Source organism: Magnolia sinica, chromosome 1, assembly GCF_029962835.1.
Source record: "Magnolia sinica isolate HGM2019 chromosome 1, MsV1, whole genome shotgun sequence".
In the NCBI taxonomy this organism is placed as follows: domain Eukaryota; kingdom Viridiplantae; phylum Streptophyta; class Magnoliopsida; order Magnoliales; family Magnoliaceae; genus Magnolia; species Magnolia sinica.
In genome coordinates, this window is record NC_080573.1 from 9302648 (window position 1) to 9320526 (window position 17879).

Below are 17879 nucleotides of genomic sequence, written 5' to 3' on the forward strand. Positions count from 1 at the left end.
GCTCACACTATAGTTGGATTTCACTACAATATTAGATACTGAACCTAGGGAACTCTTATGAGTCTACCACCGAAGCATAAGTAAGAACCACTCTAATGTGTATGCAGAATTCAAATTCTTGCATGTGGTATGCAAATCAAGAATTATCCTGATCAAAATTCAGGTGAGCCCACCATAGGAATAAATGTAACATGAAACCTAAAACACATGTACATACAATAGCATGTGTTTTGGTGTGTCCTATCATCTAATATTTCATAGTAACGACTGATCTTGATGTAATATAGACATCACTTGTAACACATTACACTTTATTATAACCAACACTGCTAATACACCTATCCATAGCTCAAGTAGTAGATTGAGTGCAGATAACCTCGTTTCATAAGTCTTGGTATCGATTCCCAAGTTAGGTATGGCTAACTGTGCGGTGTGTATAAATGTGCTTACCAATTTAAAAAAATTAAAAATAAAAAAGCAACCTTGATATGGTCACATTCTTGTAGCATAATCACTGGGATTATTCCTTTACCAATTCAAATTTGGCTTAGCTTTGTAGAATATTTAATGTAAACCCATAATAATGTAAACAATCTTTATAAAAAGAACTGGGTCGTTTGACTGTGTTGTTGGGCTGTGAGCCTCTTCTCTTTTCTTCTTTTTTTACTTTTTGTTTAAATCTTCTTTAGCGCTTGTGCCTTCTATTGAATTTGCAACTGTAGCTTATAATTAGGTTATGTGCTTCTTGGAGAAAGAGAGAGAGCCAACCCAAATTAGCTCGACCTTCCAGCTCAGGCAATTAAGCTTACAAGATTGAGCCTCGACCCAAAAAGGTGAGGATTATGGGTTCTACTGGAATGGAACCGAGAACCATGTTGGAGCATGTCATGGGCCATTCCTAAATCATTTTTGCCTGATCTTGATAACAAATAAACCAAAAAAGGAACAATTGGTGTACTTGGACCAGAGATGCTATGATTAAAGGTTCATTCCTTATTCCTTCCTTTAGTTCCCAAAGAATCCCTATTAAAAAATATACAACCTCTTCCCTTTATCAGATAACCTAATAGTATCATAATTATGGTTATCTTTTCTGGAAATGCTGGAAATCCGTGAACTTATTCTTATATGTAGATATGTATATGAGCTGAATTGAGTCGAGCTTGGCCCAGCTCAGCTCAATCAACAGCTAGAGTGGATCTTGAGCTAAATCTTTTAAGCTTAGCTAGTTTGAGTTCAAGTTTAGGTTTTATATATATATATATATATATGAGAGAGAGAGAGAGAGAGAGAGCTCTGGATGGATGCTGAGCTGCACACCTTCGCACCAAACTCGTGCAAACTTTTTCGAGAACTCATCATGCATGATATGACTCCAAAATCTGAATGGTCCATGTGAAGCATCAACTCATAAAAGTCCCCGTGCCCAATTTTTTACTTTGATCCAAAATTTTGGTGGGCTATGAAAAATGAAAATATTTTCCTTCATTGATTTGCATTTATTTTTTTTATGGCCCACCAGAATTTTAAATCATGGTGAAAATTTTTCCCTTATGGTTTTATGGGATTCTGCATCACATGGACCATTTGGATTAGACGCCTATGGCACATGTGCAAAGGTGTGCATGTGCGTAGGTGTGCATGCCTCTGTGTGTGTGTATATATCAGTTATTTAAATATATAAATATTTACAAAATATTTATATTAAGTGAACTTGATTTTAATTCACGAGTCAAGTTCCAAGCTACGCCGAGTTTAGCTCAAACATGGCTCAAAATTTTTTTCAACTAAAAAAATCAGCTCTTGAATTGAGCGAGTTAACTGAGCCCGTTCGATTTGTGTACAACTACATTTATATGAGATGGCTTCTTAAAAAGACCTGTGTGGGATGCGTCATTATCATTGGTCCAAACGGTTAATACAATCCACCCCACTGTTGATGGGAAATCCACCGTTGAACATTTGGCTTCTCTTCAATTGAACATGTACAATACCTTAGATTTTCCATTCACTGGTTACAGACCGACGGGTCTAGCTTTTCCCATCTGGGAGACTTCTGGTGTGTGGACCATTGAAAGTGGGCCCATCATATCAATGGTTTGGATCATCCATTTTTGTACAAAATGAAAAGCCGAGCCTACCATAGATGTTCTAATCTAAGGCATCGTGTAATACTTCTTTTTATATACTAATCAACAACCGTCCATTTATTATCATAAATTATACTTAATCTAATCTGCAATTTGTGATCCGATTATCTCTTTTTCAATTTCGAGGAGATGCTAAAGAAAAAGCAGCAGCAAAAGAATGAGTGCTAGCGTTAGGTTAGGGGAGGGGACTCGGATTCGGAACTGACCCTCCAGTACCGGTCGGTTCTCTGTGGGCTCCACCATGATGTATTTATTTCATCCACTCCATCCATCCATTTTCCGGTTTATTTTAGGTCATGATCCCATAACTGATGCAGATCCATATATCAGGTGGATCACATCACAGGAAACAGTGGTGATTGAACGCCTACCATTAAAAACTTCTTCCTGAGGCCACAAAAGTTTTGGATTAAGCTGATATTTGTATTTTCCATGCATTCATGTTTAAATAACTTAATCAACAGGTTGGATGACATAAAAACATTACAGAGGGCCCTAGGAATTTTTTAATGGTGGGCGTTAATCACCAATGTTGTCATGTGGTGTGGTCCATATGAGATTTGGATATGCTTCATTTTTGGGTTCATTTCCTAAAATGATCTGGAAATGTGGATGGACGGCGTGGATAAAGAAAATACGTCATGGTGGGCCCAGAGAAATTTCCACCACCGACCAGCACGGTGGTCCGTACTGTAGGGTTCACTACCGAAACCAAGTCGAGGTCATTGACAGCATTATTTCCCTACGTACCATCAGTTTATAAAAAGAGAACAGATCATCTACGGTGGACCATATGGTAACTTGCTATGCCACCTGCTACTGCTAGGACATCTGGACCAGTCAGATGTAAGGCTCTTCAGGAGGATCGTTCATCTCGAAGGTCATCAGATGGGCCACCCTTGATGTAGAGCGATCGAGCAGTCGGTTGTCTGTTGATTCCAGCTGTGAGCCTGTACGAGGAAATCGGATTGCGTACTGAGTTACGTGCTCTTATAGTACTGTGTAAACTCTGTTGGGATCACCGTGAATGTATTTGGTCTATCCACGCTGTCCATTTATTTTTTCATCTTATTTTAGGGGTTGAGCCCAAATTTTAAGCGTACCCAAAGATCAAGTGTACCACACCATAGGAAACCATTGGAATAATGATTTTCACCGTTGAAACCTTTCTTGGGCCCACGGTGATGTTTATTTCTCATCCAACATGTTCATAAGGGCTGAAAGTTGGCCAGGTTCAACCCAACCGACCCATGACCGACCCGACATTGGGTTGGGCTTGGGCAGGGTGTATCGGGCTTGGGCCATACAAACGCCAACCCGATGAAACTTGGGTTGGGCTCGGGCTAAGGTCTCGAGTTGCCTGATTCAACCCGATCCCTGTCAATATATAAGTTCTTTATAAATTAACTATAATTGAGTGCGGATCATATGTATTGAAGGCTTAGGAAATTCTAATACCGTCGGGTTTCATTGGTCCAATTAGTTCACGCTGTTTATGATGACTCATGCTAATCAGATACACTGGATTTCTCTCTCTTAAATAAGTTGCTTGATACACAATACTGCTTTTAAAGCAGTAGTTATCTTGTATTTTAGCTTGTTTGTTTAGAAAACAATGTTCTTCACAATAAATAACTACATATATAATTAACAAAATTATAGGTATAAAAAATAAGACTTGTATTGAAAATATAATAGACTAATGTAATAATGAAAATATTAGTATATATCTACCCGACCCACTCGGCCAATCAGACCGAACCTGCTTGGGTTGGGCTTGGGTTGAGAATTCCCAATCCGAGGTTGGGTTGGGTTGGGTTGGGTTGGGTTGTGGTATAGGAACCTTGGGCTGGGCTAGGGTTGATCACCAACCCGACCCAACCCACTCGACTTTCAACCCTAATGTTCATAGTATCACACAAACATGGATGAAGGGAAAAAACAAATACAAGCTTGATCCAAAACTTTTGTGGTCCTAGGAAATGTTCAACGGTGGATGTTCAATTCACACTGTTTTCTTTGGTGTGGTCCACTTGATGTTTAGATATACTTCATTTTTAGGCTCAAGACATAAATTTATTCGGTAAAATGGATGAATGAAGCGGATAAAATACATAAATCACAGTGGAACCTACAGTAACTCAGTACGCAAGAGTACGTTGAGTGGATCTCTGATTTTCTATATGATTGATCTTGATGACAGGGGCCACCTTTTGGATGGTAAAGATCTCCTACACAAGCGGCTCGTTGGTGGGAAAGATTAGCCTGATTAGAGCGTTAGAGTCATTTGATATTCTGGCTGCGTACAACGCTTTATACACAGGCACTTGGAAATGAGACATGTGGCATGTATTAACTCAAATAAACCAATTAAATCGTAGAACATACTCCCAGGATGCATTCCAAAAGGTCAAGCTCTAAGTACATCAGGATATGTGTTTGACATTTTGAAGGTCGCATGCCTTCAAAGTAAGAGTTCGGCAAAAAAATCAGCCATATCTGAAACTCAGGTGGACCGCATCATCTAGAGCCCCATGAAATCATGTCTAAAACATCTAAAAACTTTGTGGGCCCAGATGAGTTTTGAAATGGTCTGCAATTCAATTAATGTTATCAACCGTGTATCTCTTTAGATTGAAGATTGTGTGGACCAACTCATAGCGAGCACGTGAGAGGCTAACTCATGGATTGGTCATCATACCTGGATTGTTGCTCTAAATCATTCCAGGCTATTCTAATCATACCTGGATTGTTGCTCTAAATCATTCCCGGCTATTCTAATCATACCTGGATTGTTGCTCTAAATCATTCCCGGCTATTCTAATCATACCTGGATTGTTGCTCTAAATCATACCTAGCTATTCATGGACTTCAACTTGTAATGATTTGTGGGCCATGGGTCATATAAGTGTAGAGTTGGGCACAGGACAATTCCACTTGGCAGACTTGGGCAGGGATGATTTGACTGGGCAGATTTAACTTGTCTAACTTGTTTAGACCCAATTGGACCAATCCAAAAGTGTGAGTCAATTCGTAATGATTAGACTTCGTTAAATTGGAACTCAAACCAAATCTAGTTCGAGTTACCTAGTAACTTGACTTGACTCGATATTAACTCGGCTCAATTTGAAATCCGACTTGTACATATAAAAAAATAGATTTGAAATTTCAGATATGAAATGCTGTATAGCTGACGAAGAGGCTACAATTCCTGCTGGTGCACATAGGTTCTGAGATATAATTTCAGCACGTGGTTCCCTGCCGCACCTGGCCCCATGCAATACTTGTGACCAAGTTAGATTTGATCCGAATTAGTCCAACCTAGGCTCAGATTGGGTCAAGCATGCTGCACTTGGTACTGAATCAGGTCTAGTTCAAGCCAGGTCTATTTCAAAATCGGGTCGAGTCGGGTTAGCCCTAACTCGGTCCAACTCGACTCAATGCCCAACTCTACCCAAGAGGTAGCCCACTAATTGAACAGTGTGAATTCATCCCCAAAGTGCACCAATCAATAGTTGTGCCTAATTGGTGATTGGTTTTATTTATGTGATGCATAGATTTGTTTGATTTTGACTGATAGATAGTTAACTGAGAGCAGTTTGCAACCTAAACTTATAATTTTACCATATACTAAGCTTTTGTAATCCAAAATTTAGTGAGGCCCGCTACAATACCCTTTTCACATCTCCTCCATCCATTATTTTTACATACTTAAAATAGGCAATGAGTTGAAAAACTAAACATTTCAAAAGCTCGAGTGGGCTACACCATAGGAAATGGTGAGGATTGAAATGCTCATTATTGAAACTTTATTTAGTCCCATGGAAATTTTAAACGCGGGTGATATTGTATTTTCCCTTCATCTTTGTGGGCATTACTTTATGAACAAGTTTGATAAAACATAAATACGATGATAAGCCCTTAAAATGTTTCAACGGTGGGCTTCTTCATTTCTTACTGATTCTTATGGTTTGGCTCACACTAGTTTTAGATCTGCAACACCACCAAAGCCCTACATAGCGAAGTTAGTGAATTAGTTAAAGGTTTTTTTAATTAATTTACAAAACAATTGCTGTATGTCCGGATTTTTATTTTTATTTTTTATTTTATTTTTATTATATATATTTTTTTTAACCTACAACACCTATTTTGGTAAAAACTTAAATTATTTTAGTAACATCTTAAAATATAGGTATTAATTTGAAAATACTTTAAAAGTAGGCAGTATGATCTTAAGATGCATGTGTAGTTTAAAAATAAGCAGTTTGATCCTAAGATGTATGGTTTACTGTTCGAGAAAAAACAAAAAACAGTCGGTTTAATGGTTGGTTAAGATCATTGCATTGGTGCCGTTTTGTGCGGTGACCATCAAAAGGTTAACATATTGGTTGAAAGCTTCCGACAGATGTGCCTGTTCAGCGATTGGATGGCTGAGATTAGTCTGTTCACCAAGATTCCATGGTGCATGTACCATTCTTTCAGAACTGCCGATGGGGGAGTTTTCAACTGTTCATGTTTAACTCCAAAACTGTACGGTAACACTAATCCTTTCAACGTAATTAGTGGAGTGGGGCCCATCCATGAAAGCTCTAGAAGATGAATGGTGCTGATGATCCCACGTTGTAGAGGTTTGCTATCAAGTCTCTGGCTCACTACCTTTCTTCCATCTCTACTGTAATGTCACACATGTTAAGTGATTGGGACATAAGTCTTGTTTTTAATGGGTGGGTGTCCATTATCAACCATCGGATTGGATCTTTCATCCGTTTTGAATGATTGCATTTATGAAGCGAATTCGCATTTACCAGTCACGCGCGCAATTCCGTTATCAAAACTCTTTTTTCTAAGTGTAGTACCGGTATGTTATATACTCTTGCGGAGCCTTCAAAAACCGTAGTCCTTAGGACCCACCACCGTACATGGGACTAATCATGGTGATCAGAACCATTCATCTTGTGGAAATTTTGGACAGGGAAGGGATGAACCCTTGATCTGTATAGTCTCAAGCGCGCATTTGAAAGTTACGCTGGGTGATTTTCCAAACAGTTGGGTTTTCTTATGATTGCCCATCCATGGTGGATCTTACTAGGTGAACATTTTTTATTTTTTATTTTTATATAAATAATGGAGAGTGGGCCCATGTAGGGTGGAAGTCCCCTCTGACAAGAGTTTCAGGGGCATCCAAATCAAAGAATGCCTAATCAATCTTAGCTGTAGAAAACAGGATGTCACAATCAAACAATGACACCGATGTTAAAATAATCAACGGTTACAGATGCTACGGGTTCTTTGTGTACCCTCCTTTAGAAAATGATATGATGACGTGGTGACACGTGCACCCATACATACAAAAATCAATCCGGACCATCCAAACCTTGAGGCTCATTGTGGATTAAATATGATATAAAATTTTCACTAATTGAACGATCATAACCATCAAATGATGGCCATGAAATGGATGACTGAAATTAAAATTGTCAGCGGTGCAAATAAACGCAAGTAAATAGATGGTGGAGATTATCCAACTGGGATGATTTTAGCTTATGGTGGCACACAGTAGCAGACGCGGGTTTCATGCGCTTGGAAGCTACGTGGGGCCCACCATGAAGTTTTTGAGAAATCCACTCCGTCCATCCGTTTTGAAAGTACATTGTAGGATCAAGGACCAAAAATGAAGAGGATCCAAAACTCAAGCGGACCACACCAGAGGAAAGATTGTGGAGAGAAATGCCTACTGTTGAAATCTTCCTGTGGTCCGCCTTGGTGTTTATCTTCCATCCATACCGTTCATAAGGTCAGTCCCACTTGGATGAAGTGAATAAACCAAAAACTCAGCATGATACAGAACTCCTGTGGCCCTACTTCAACCAAAAAAGTTCCTAAGAATCAAAGGCGAGCATTGTTCAACTAACCTCATTTTGGGGCTGAATTAGCGACACGGATTTTCCACAATTTAGTGGGTTTAATTTGGATCAATGAATGCCTCGTTTAAAATTTCTAAGTGCCTGTGTATCAAGCGGCATATACTTCCAGAGTATCGAACAACTCCCCATGAAAAAAAAAAAAACACAACACAGCTGGATTACTAAGACCATGGTGACTCATCAATGAAACACGTGGCAGAGAAACATATACCAATCTCAACCATCTAATCAAGAGCATGAGTTGTAAGTCATGATAGCCTACAAATCAAAACGATTGGATGAACTTGACCATATGACCTCATCCATTGAACTTCCCATCCGTGCCGTGCAAAAGGTTGACAACATCATGAATGTTGACTGTCAACAAAATCAAGCCGTACGTTGGTGGGCCAAAACGTTAAAAATCAATGAATGCCTGAAGAGATGACCGGATACAAAGGTTAGGCCTGCCTCATCACCTGAAAAGCCTGCAACCTTTTTTCCCGTGTTCCATTTAATAAACGTGATGGATTGGCAGAAAAATAAAAATAAAAATTCTAACTTGCTAAGCTAATGGTACTGATGATTATTTCACATTTTAGGCCCTGTTTGCATGCAACCAACAAATATCAGCGATATTGCAGCCAGGTTGTCGGTAGCATCAAGAAATTTTATATGTTGATGCCGGAATCCGGTCATCCCCTATTTACAACAATGGGGCCTGGTTGTAGCTGCTGGCCCTACGTTGCCTAAGTCATTGGTAAAATTTAATGGGCCCAGCCGCATTAGGATAGATGTACGTACCCTTTTTTTATTATTATTTATATACATAAGGTTCTTATTCATAGCCTTTGGGAGCCTCTTCCGTGTATAGTAATAAGCATATCATGTAGAAGTGGATCGTACATGGGATCTCTTCTCGTCATGATCTTCGGTAAGGATCTTGGGAGGTAGTCCTTTCCGGATACAAAGGAAACATCCCTCGATGGTTAGTATCGAGGAGACTGAGGTCAGTCTCGAATTCTGAGGGCTAGGTCCTCGGTGGTTGAGCTCCGTGGTCGTTCATCAGTCGCAAGGTAAGTAGTTCAAAAGAGGAGATCATATCAGAGCTCGGTTCAAACTACGAGCATGACCTCCACAATCAGCTTGACTACCAGGCACAAGCGATGACTTCGGCTCTGGCTGACAACACACTGTTGCGATTGATGAACGACCACGAAGGCCGACCTCTGGAGCGACCGTCGAGGACTCAGACCTCAGGATTCGAGATCGACCACAATTTCTTCAGATACCAACGGTCGAGGGATGTTTTCTTTGTATCCATAAAAGACTACCTCCCAAGATTCTAGCCGAAGATTATGCTGAGAAGAGATCCCATGAACAATACACTCCTACATATTAGGCTTATTACCATACACCAAAAAAGCCTTAAAAGGCTATAAATAAGTACCTCGATCTATAATTTTATACAAAAAAATAATTAAAAAAAGAAGGTACGCACATCTATCCTAACTTGACTAGACCCATTAAGTTCTACCCCTGCTTAGGCATCAGAGGGGCCCTGCTACAACCAGGGCCCCATTGCCATTTAGCTTTTGCAGGTACACAGTAGTCAATCCGAGGACAACCAGATTTCGGCATCATCAGTACATGTTGAAAGTTTAAATATTTTTCAATATCAGTAATATTTTTTATAATATAGGTGATACTTGACACAATTATGGAATTGGTTTTTATATTTACCAAACTCTCTTCATTGCATTACAGAAACTGCCTTTTTTTAAATGATCCCAATCGACCAATCCTTCCAATCATTTCATTGGAATCAACAGTCTTCACGGTGGGCCACTCGATGACTGTCTACGTATCTGCTTGTGCATCTGCACCGTATGTTGGTTTTTTTCCTCACTCAGAACCGACGGCTTTATATCGATTCGAGTTTGGTTTTCATATTTACCAAAATCTATTTACAGATAAGATGGCTCAACTGAAAAAGGAAATAAGATACTGATACAGAGTTTTGACTTCTTAGTTTGGGATTTTCCTGAATGACAGCCTAGATTTTACGCCATTTCTAAAAATGACAGGCAGTAGAAGTTCGGTTCAAGCTGATATTGTAGCTCAACTGGGCTGTGACCCGGAACCAGTGACGTGGGTGCCAAGCTAATGGCAGGGCTCACCTGGATGCATGAAATGTATATCCATGCCGTTCAGGTTTTTTGTAAAGATAATTATAGAACATAAGCCCATAAATGAGGCACATCTAGATATCAAGTGTACCACACCATGGAAAGCAGTGGTAATTGAATGCACTACTGTTGAAATCTTATTAGGGCCAATCTAAAGGTTTATTTGTCATCTAACCTGTTCAAAGGTCACACATACCTGAATGAAGGTAAAACAAACATCAGCTTGACCAGAGCCTTCGGTTTCCTGAATAAAATTTCAACAAAAGACAAATTCCTACTGCTTTCCTGTGACATAAATTCCTAAAATGGGTCTAAGAAATGCATTATAGTGAGCCCATGCAAGTTTCACGCGTCAATAAATTCCGTTGCTTGTTAGGTGCAACACACCAAAGGGGAGAAGAAAATTGGAAGTGTTGACACGTGAAGCCCCATCAAGATGTATGTGTTAGATCCACACCGACCATCTATTTTCCCATATCATTTTAGGGCATGAGACTAAAAATGAGGTATATCCAAGGGTCAAATGTGCCATACTTTAGGTGGGAATTGGATGCATACCGTTGGAAACTTCTTGAGGCCACAAAGCTACAAGAGGCTCTGATTAAGCTGATATTTATGATTTCCCTTCATCTAGGTCTGTGTGACCTTATGAAGAGGTTAGATGGCAAATAAATCTCACCGTGGACTCTAAGAAGTTCTCTACGGTAGTCATTCAATCCCTCCTTACTAAGGCATGATACTCTGAGCTTTAGATGTACCTCATTTTTGGGCTCCTCCAAAATGATCTGAAAAAATTAATAAACAGTGTGTATCTAAGACATAAAATGTTGTGAGACCAGAGAAGTTCTACACATTAAAAGTTGTGTTGTGTATTTTGTTAGCTGGGTTCATCACATGGACCAATGAGAAGGGAGGGCACATGATTTTCCTGTGCCTTCTACAAGTGATCAGCCCTCGATTCCCTGATATTATCTAAATCCCTTTGTCCAGGTCTCTGTGGCCTTGCCAATAAGTTGAATGGCCCTGATAAACATCAGGGTGGGCCTTAAGAAGCTTCCAATTGTGGGTTGTCAATATCTCCACTTTCGTTTGGTGGGGTCCACTGCTTTGGATTTTTTGTCATCAGATGGAATAAAGATAACGAAAGAGGGAAGAGATGGGAGAGGAAAGATGATAAATTAGAATTTCATCATTTTTACCGAAGGAGAGGGAAAGAGAAGAAAAGAGCAATTTTATCATTTTGAAAAATACATTTCATGGATCATAAATAACCTTAATGGTAGATGACAGCAGGTTGATGGATGTCTAACGGTGCAAACTTTTGCTTTAAATATTTTGGAAGCATGTGTTTATCTGGTAATTGCCTAAAAGTTAGGCGGTCATACAGAAAAATCCCTTTTAGTTTTCATATTTATCAAACTCTCTTTACAGTTGAAAAAGTCAATGATTTTCATGTTTGGTACCTCATGCATCAACTAGATGTACACAAACTTCCCATGTGCTGCTTTGAACGGCCGAGGCAGGTGTGAGGCTAGATCACCTCTTTTACTTGAGAAAAACATGACAAATGATGCGTGGGCACTTAGAAATTATCATTCTTGTTATATACTTAGTTTAAATTGAACTATCCAAATTAGAGTCCTAATTATGCAAGGAGTTCTCACCAATGCATCAAAAGCTCTAAAACGGTTGAAGAAGCACCAGAATATCTCTTTATCTAGACCCTCCCAGGCAAACCAGCCAACATCTCCCTGTAATTAAGTTACCCCACATCTCACAGGTCCCACAATGAGACCCACATAGTGGCTATTATACATTTCACAAACCCCATCTCATGGGCCACCCTACCTCAGCGTGGAGATGCACCTGCATCACCTAGTTTACATGTATGGTAGACCATTTTTTTTTTTTTTTTTTTCCTATCTAGCTGTTGGATTAGTGAAAACTTATTGAACAGTTAAAGATGACAAATATCATAAAATGATATGGAAGAATGGGTGGATGGCATGGATGAAACGCGTCTGATTTTTTGGACTATAACTAGTGTATTAGGGTTTCTATCAATGTAAAAGAAGCTCAGAGGCTTACATGTACCTCAAACACACTGCAAGAATCTTGAGTATTGCCTGAGGTAGGGCGTAGCGCTGGCAATGGGATGAGCAACCTGACCTGTAGTACCAGGACTTGGGCCCCTAAACTTGGTCCAACGGCTTGGCACATACTTGAAATTTAGGTTCAATGTCTAAGTTGGGCTTGTTGGGAGAAGGATCACTTATTTACAACACAATAATATAGAAATTAAAAGAAACATGCAAAGCATAATGTAAAGATTTATGTGGTTTCGTTTCAGTATGTTCGCAGATTTACATTGATTCACTGTGTTCAAATGAAAAAAATATATGAAGAAATAGCTCGGGATACAATGGCAGCTCTCTCTTTTATGACAGAAAAATATATATTTCCCCAAACTAACGGAACATCCAATGGCCGGGCTCCACGGATCCTAATGAGGTCTGGGCCCAATGATTAATGGCCCGGCCCAATTATCAAGTGGCCACTGTTATTAAAAAAAAAAAAAAGGAAAAAAGAAGAAGAAGAAGATGATTTAAAGACCCTTATAGCAGTTCTTGCTGAACTAGGTGTGGTTTGAAAGCACCCTTAGACATGCATCATGTTACAACAATCAAAACCATGTGGTTTTAAAGCAGCACTCTTAGATATGGATCATGTTACAATTACAAACAAAACCATGTATATGCATGCCGGGCCTCAATATGAATGGAAAGGATGCCAAATTTATTTTTTCTTTAGATTGGACTGTTTAAAATCTGTGATTATTCTACTCTTTTTGGCCCTGTAGGGCCAGGGCCAAGGACTTCTTAGGCCAATTAAGACCAGGCCAAGCTAGAGCAAAGGCCTAGGGACACACACAACAGGCTACTTGTGTAGGGCATCTGTGGCATGAAAATGGTGGGCCCGGAATGAATCTCACCTATCTAAAAAATCAGGCCAATCCACTCATTAGGTGAGTCACACCCAAACCTGCTAGTTGTCTATTTAATCCAACGGTCTAGCTCACCTGATGAGCAAACATGGCGATGAGCTATATATCACCGTAGCCTTGTGTGGACCATAGTACAAAAACCCCAAAAGTTAATGGACTCGACTGGATATTCAGACGGGTTGGATCACCTCAAATACTCTATTTGACTCGACTCTCATGCAGGGAAGGACGTGATGAGATTGATCACTGTCTTCCTCTCCTCAGGGATAACTACTCTAAATCCACTGAGCTTCTTTAGACTGAGATTCATCGAATCCATGAGGGAAGTAAATAGAAAATAATTTCTAATAATTCCAAAATTAAATTGATTGATGATAAAAATGAGTTTACTACTCTTAAAATAGTGATATCAAACTTAGGAAGAAGTTTCATAATCAAACTCCAACCCAAATTCCCTAAAAGCGCGATGTACTATAAATAGTAGACTTACTATTTATAACCGGTCATTATTTCTGCTAGACTTCATCGTTTTGGGCCAAAAATAGTAAGTGTCCAATTTGGCTTAACCATGTTATTCTCCTCATTTTTTCTAAGCCCTTTTCATGTTGGGCACGATTCTTAAAGGTCAAAGGATTAAGAGTCATGATCAAATTAAAACATATTATAAATAGTAAAAACGAAATTAAAATTGACTTTAGACCATAGATTTGATGGAATCTCACAAATTTGGTGTGGGCAACCCGGCATACTAGGGTTGGTTGGCTAAAGTAGCTTCTCCTACTCTAGAATCATATATGGTATGTCGAATAACTTATTCCGATTTGCGAGATATACCTGTTTTAAGGTTCTGGTAGTCTGAATTACTTTTGCCTTTGATCGAGTCTTCTCTGGTACATCTTTGTCATAAAAGTGTCTACAGCCTACTCTACATTAGTCATCTCTACTTCAAAAGAACTTGTTCTCGAGTTTTCGTCCTTCTTCGGTTCATGATACTCGGTTAGGTCTGTAATGTTGAAAGTATGTGAGATCTCTGTGTCATCCGGAAGATCAACAACGTAAGCGTTGTCACTGATCTTTCGAAGGATCCGTACCGATTCAATTTTTTTGTTCTTTAACTTGTAAGTTGTAGTCGGAAATCTCTCCTTGCGTAGATGGATCATAATTTGTTCGCCTGTCTCAAACATCTTTTGTCGTTGATACTTGTCGGCTTGCTCCTTGTTGTTCGAGGCATGCAACTTAGCTTGCATCTTCGCATGAATGGCCAAAATTCGGTCCACCATGTGTTTTACTACAATGCTTATGCCCGGGAGGTTGGGCAAAGGGACCAAGTCAAGTGTGTGGCAAGATAGACTATAAACAATTTGGAACGAGGACTTCCCCGTCGAGTAGTTCACCATGTTGTTTGAATGCAAACTCCGCTTGAGATAAGGCTAAATTCCACTGCTTCGGCTTGTCACCCAAAATACACCGAATAAGGTTTCCTAACGTGCGATTCACTACTTTAGTCTACCCATCAGTCTGTGAGTGGTAGGCACTGCTGAATTGAAGTTGTGTACCGAATTGATTCCTCAAAGTCCGTAAGAAGTGGCTAATGAACTTTGTGTCACAGTCAAACGTGATAGTTTTGGGAACCCCGTGTAGTCGCGTGACCTCGCTGAAGAATAGATTTACTACATGTGTTGCATTAATGGTCTTCTTACAAGGAATAAAGTACACTATCTTTAAAAAATGATCTACCACCATGAACATTAAATCTATGCCGCGCTGTGTTCATGTGAGACCAAGCACGAAGTTCATATATAAGTCATTCCAATGGCCGTTAAGCATCGGTAATGAGGTGTAGAGGCCCATATTTTGATATTGGCCCTTTGAGGTTTGACAAATATGACAGCATTGTACCGCTTTATCCACGTTATGTATTAACTGCGGCCAGTAATATCGTTCCTTAATAATAGCTTGCATCTTGTCTCGCCCAAAGTGTCTACTAAGGCTGCTTCTATGTAACTCTACGATAATATGCTATTTCGATAACTTTTGGGGATACACAGTTAATTCTTTTGAAAATGAAACCGTCTTGCATATTTAAGTCATTGGGATGACCCTCTTGACATCTAATCCATGCATCCTTAGAGTTATCGTTATCATCATATATATTTTTGAGATACTCGAATCCGATAACCTCATTGCTCATGGTGACTAATAAAATTGCACGTCGAATAAGTGTATCGACCACTTTGTTCTGTAGCCCAGATTTATGCTTTAGCACAAACGTGAATTCTTATAAGAATGAAATCCATCTAACATACATACGATTTACGTTAGTTTGACTATTAATGAATTTGAAAGCTTGATGATTTGTGTAAAGAACGAACTCTCTCGAAATTAAGTAATGTCGCCAATATCGTAGTGTCTGAACCACTGCGTACAATTCAAACTTATAAGTTGACTACTTTTTACTTGTATCACTAAGCTTTTCAATATATATGTGTTTAACTTGCTTAAAAGCTAAGAAACCAAGCCTTTTTTAAAAATAAAACTTTTTAAAAACCAAAATAAGAGAAATAAAACCGCATTTAAAATGGCAATTTACATTCATATTCACCATTACCCCAACAAATCCAACACATTGCTATGTTTTATTGTGGGGCCATGCCATTTTGCAATGATTCAAATTGTTTACATGATGGGCACCATGGATGTTTGATAATAATAACAATAATAATAACAATACTAAAATCTTAGAGATTAGAAGGCCCCATAAATAACCCAAAGAGGGTGCTTGAAGGAGACATTTCATTTTCAAAGGAAAGGAATCAAAAGATTAAAGGCTTGAAATTTTGCATTTTGAATTTTTATTTTTTTATTTTTTTAAAGATATGTCCTTCAACAATAAGGCTTATCATATAAATGGTTCTAATCATTGAGAACATAACTTTTTAATTCAACAATTACAATCCCACATAAAAAATAACAATGCACAAGATATTTAAAAGCTGCCTTGGCAAAAACTCTTCACCTCTTCTGGCCTTTTTCTTACATCTTGCGGACCATCTCTCTCTCTCTCTCTCTCTCTCTCTCTCTCTCTCTCTCCACGTCCCTAGCTAAGGGAACGTAGTGGATATGTCCACCCATAAGGCACGTGACACCATGGGACATTAGCAAGGTCATTCATCTACTGGGCCTTATTATGTGTGGCTAATGTTTCAAAAATCACACTTATTAGACAATCCAATCCACTACTTTCCTACACTTACAATGTGCACCATTCACCATTTCCATTTTCTAGCATTGCTTTGAAGGCCATTGATCAGATGACTAAGATCTTTCAACATATACACTCTTCTAAAACATTTGCCATCTACAAGAGAGGAGACTAGTATCCCAAATGATACCACACCCTAACTTATGTACTGCATAGAAATAGCTCTATTATATCCTGGTTATTAAAGGCCCATCATAGACTATTAACATGTCACACCCAGATGGGCCCACAAAATCATGCACACGTGGCCCACCCTATATATACGTTCCACTAACATAACCTACATAAGTGAATGATCATAACCTCCAGTTCAATAACACTTGTTAGTTGACATACGATCATTGGATATTTTCACTTTAATAGATGAATAAATGAATAAATGTGTACCAATCTTATAATCTGATAATCATTTGATCAAAATTATTTATTCCATACCAGGAGCCTTATTTTGGACAGTTTAATTTGACTTAATTACAAGCCAATTATGCGATTTCTAGGTAATTTTAAAGCAATTTTTAAGTGCACACATGTCATCCATCACACTTTGCCAGAGTATTAAAGTGTTCCTCAAAATTTTTCCTGCCCCACTCATAATGCAGGATGGATGCGGATTGCATATTGACACTGCCAACCAATGGCGACTTTGCCACTAGACGGTGCTCTGTAAGTTCTACTATAATGTATGTGTTTTAGCTGCATCATTTATCTACTTTGCATGGTTTATCATCTTTAAAAATGATGTTGATGCAAATCTCAAGTGGACCACACCACAGAAACAAGTGGTGATTGAACACCTACTGTTCTACAGGAGCATCAACAGCAATTTTTAAGTTCCACCCAAGATAGTGGGTTTCAGTTTGCTGGTTGGTAAGAAGAAGGTCCTTAAAGTTGACAATATAAGAAAAATGGATATGATTATCACTAATGTCTGTTTATACTGCATGGCTAATGAGAAATCAGTGGACCACCTTTTCAGTCCCTGCTCGTTCATATGTCAGATCTAGCCAAAAATATTATCTCGTTTTGATATTTGCTGGCCTTCCAAATTTGACAGGAAGACTCTTAAAGGCCTGGCATGGCCCAAAATTGGGCAAACGGAGGACCAGTTTATGGAGAACGTCCCTTCTCACTGTTTTGTGGACTGTGGGAAGAAATAAATGGAAGATGCTTCAATGGTGTCGCCAATACAACAGAATCTATAGCAATTAGAGTAAGGCGGTTATTAGTCGAGTGAGCATCTAATGTAGAAAAATTAAAGGCATGTAATATGCACTTTACAGGAGTATAACTGTACCGCTACATCAGGGGTTCAGCTCTACCTTGGCTCTCCCTTTCGGCTCTTAATAAAATTTTGTAATCTTTATATATATA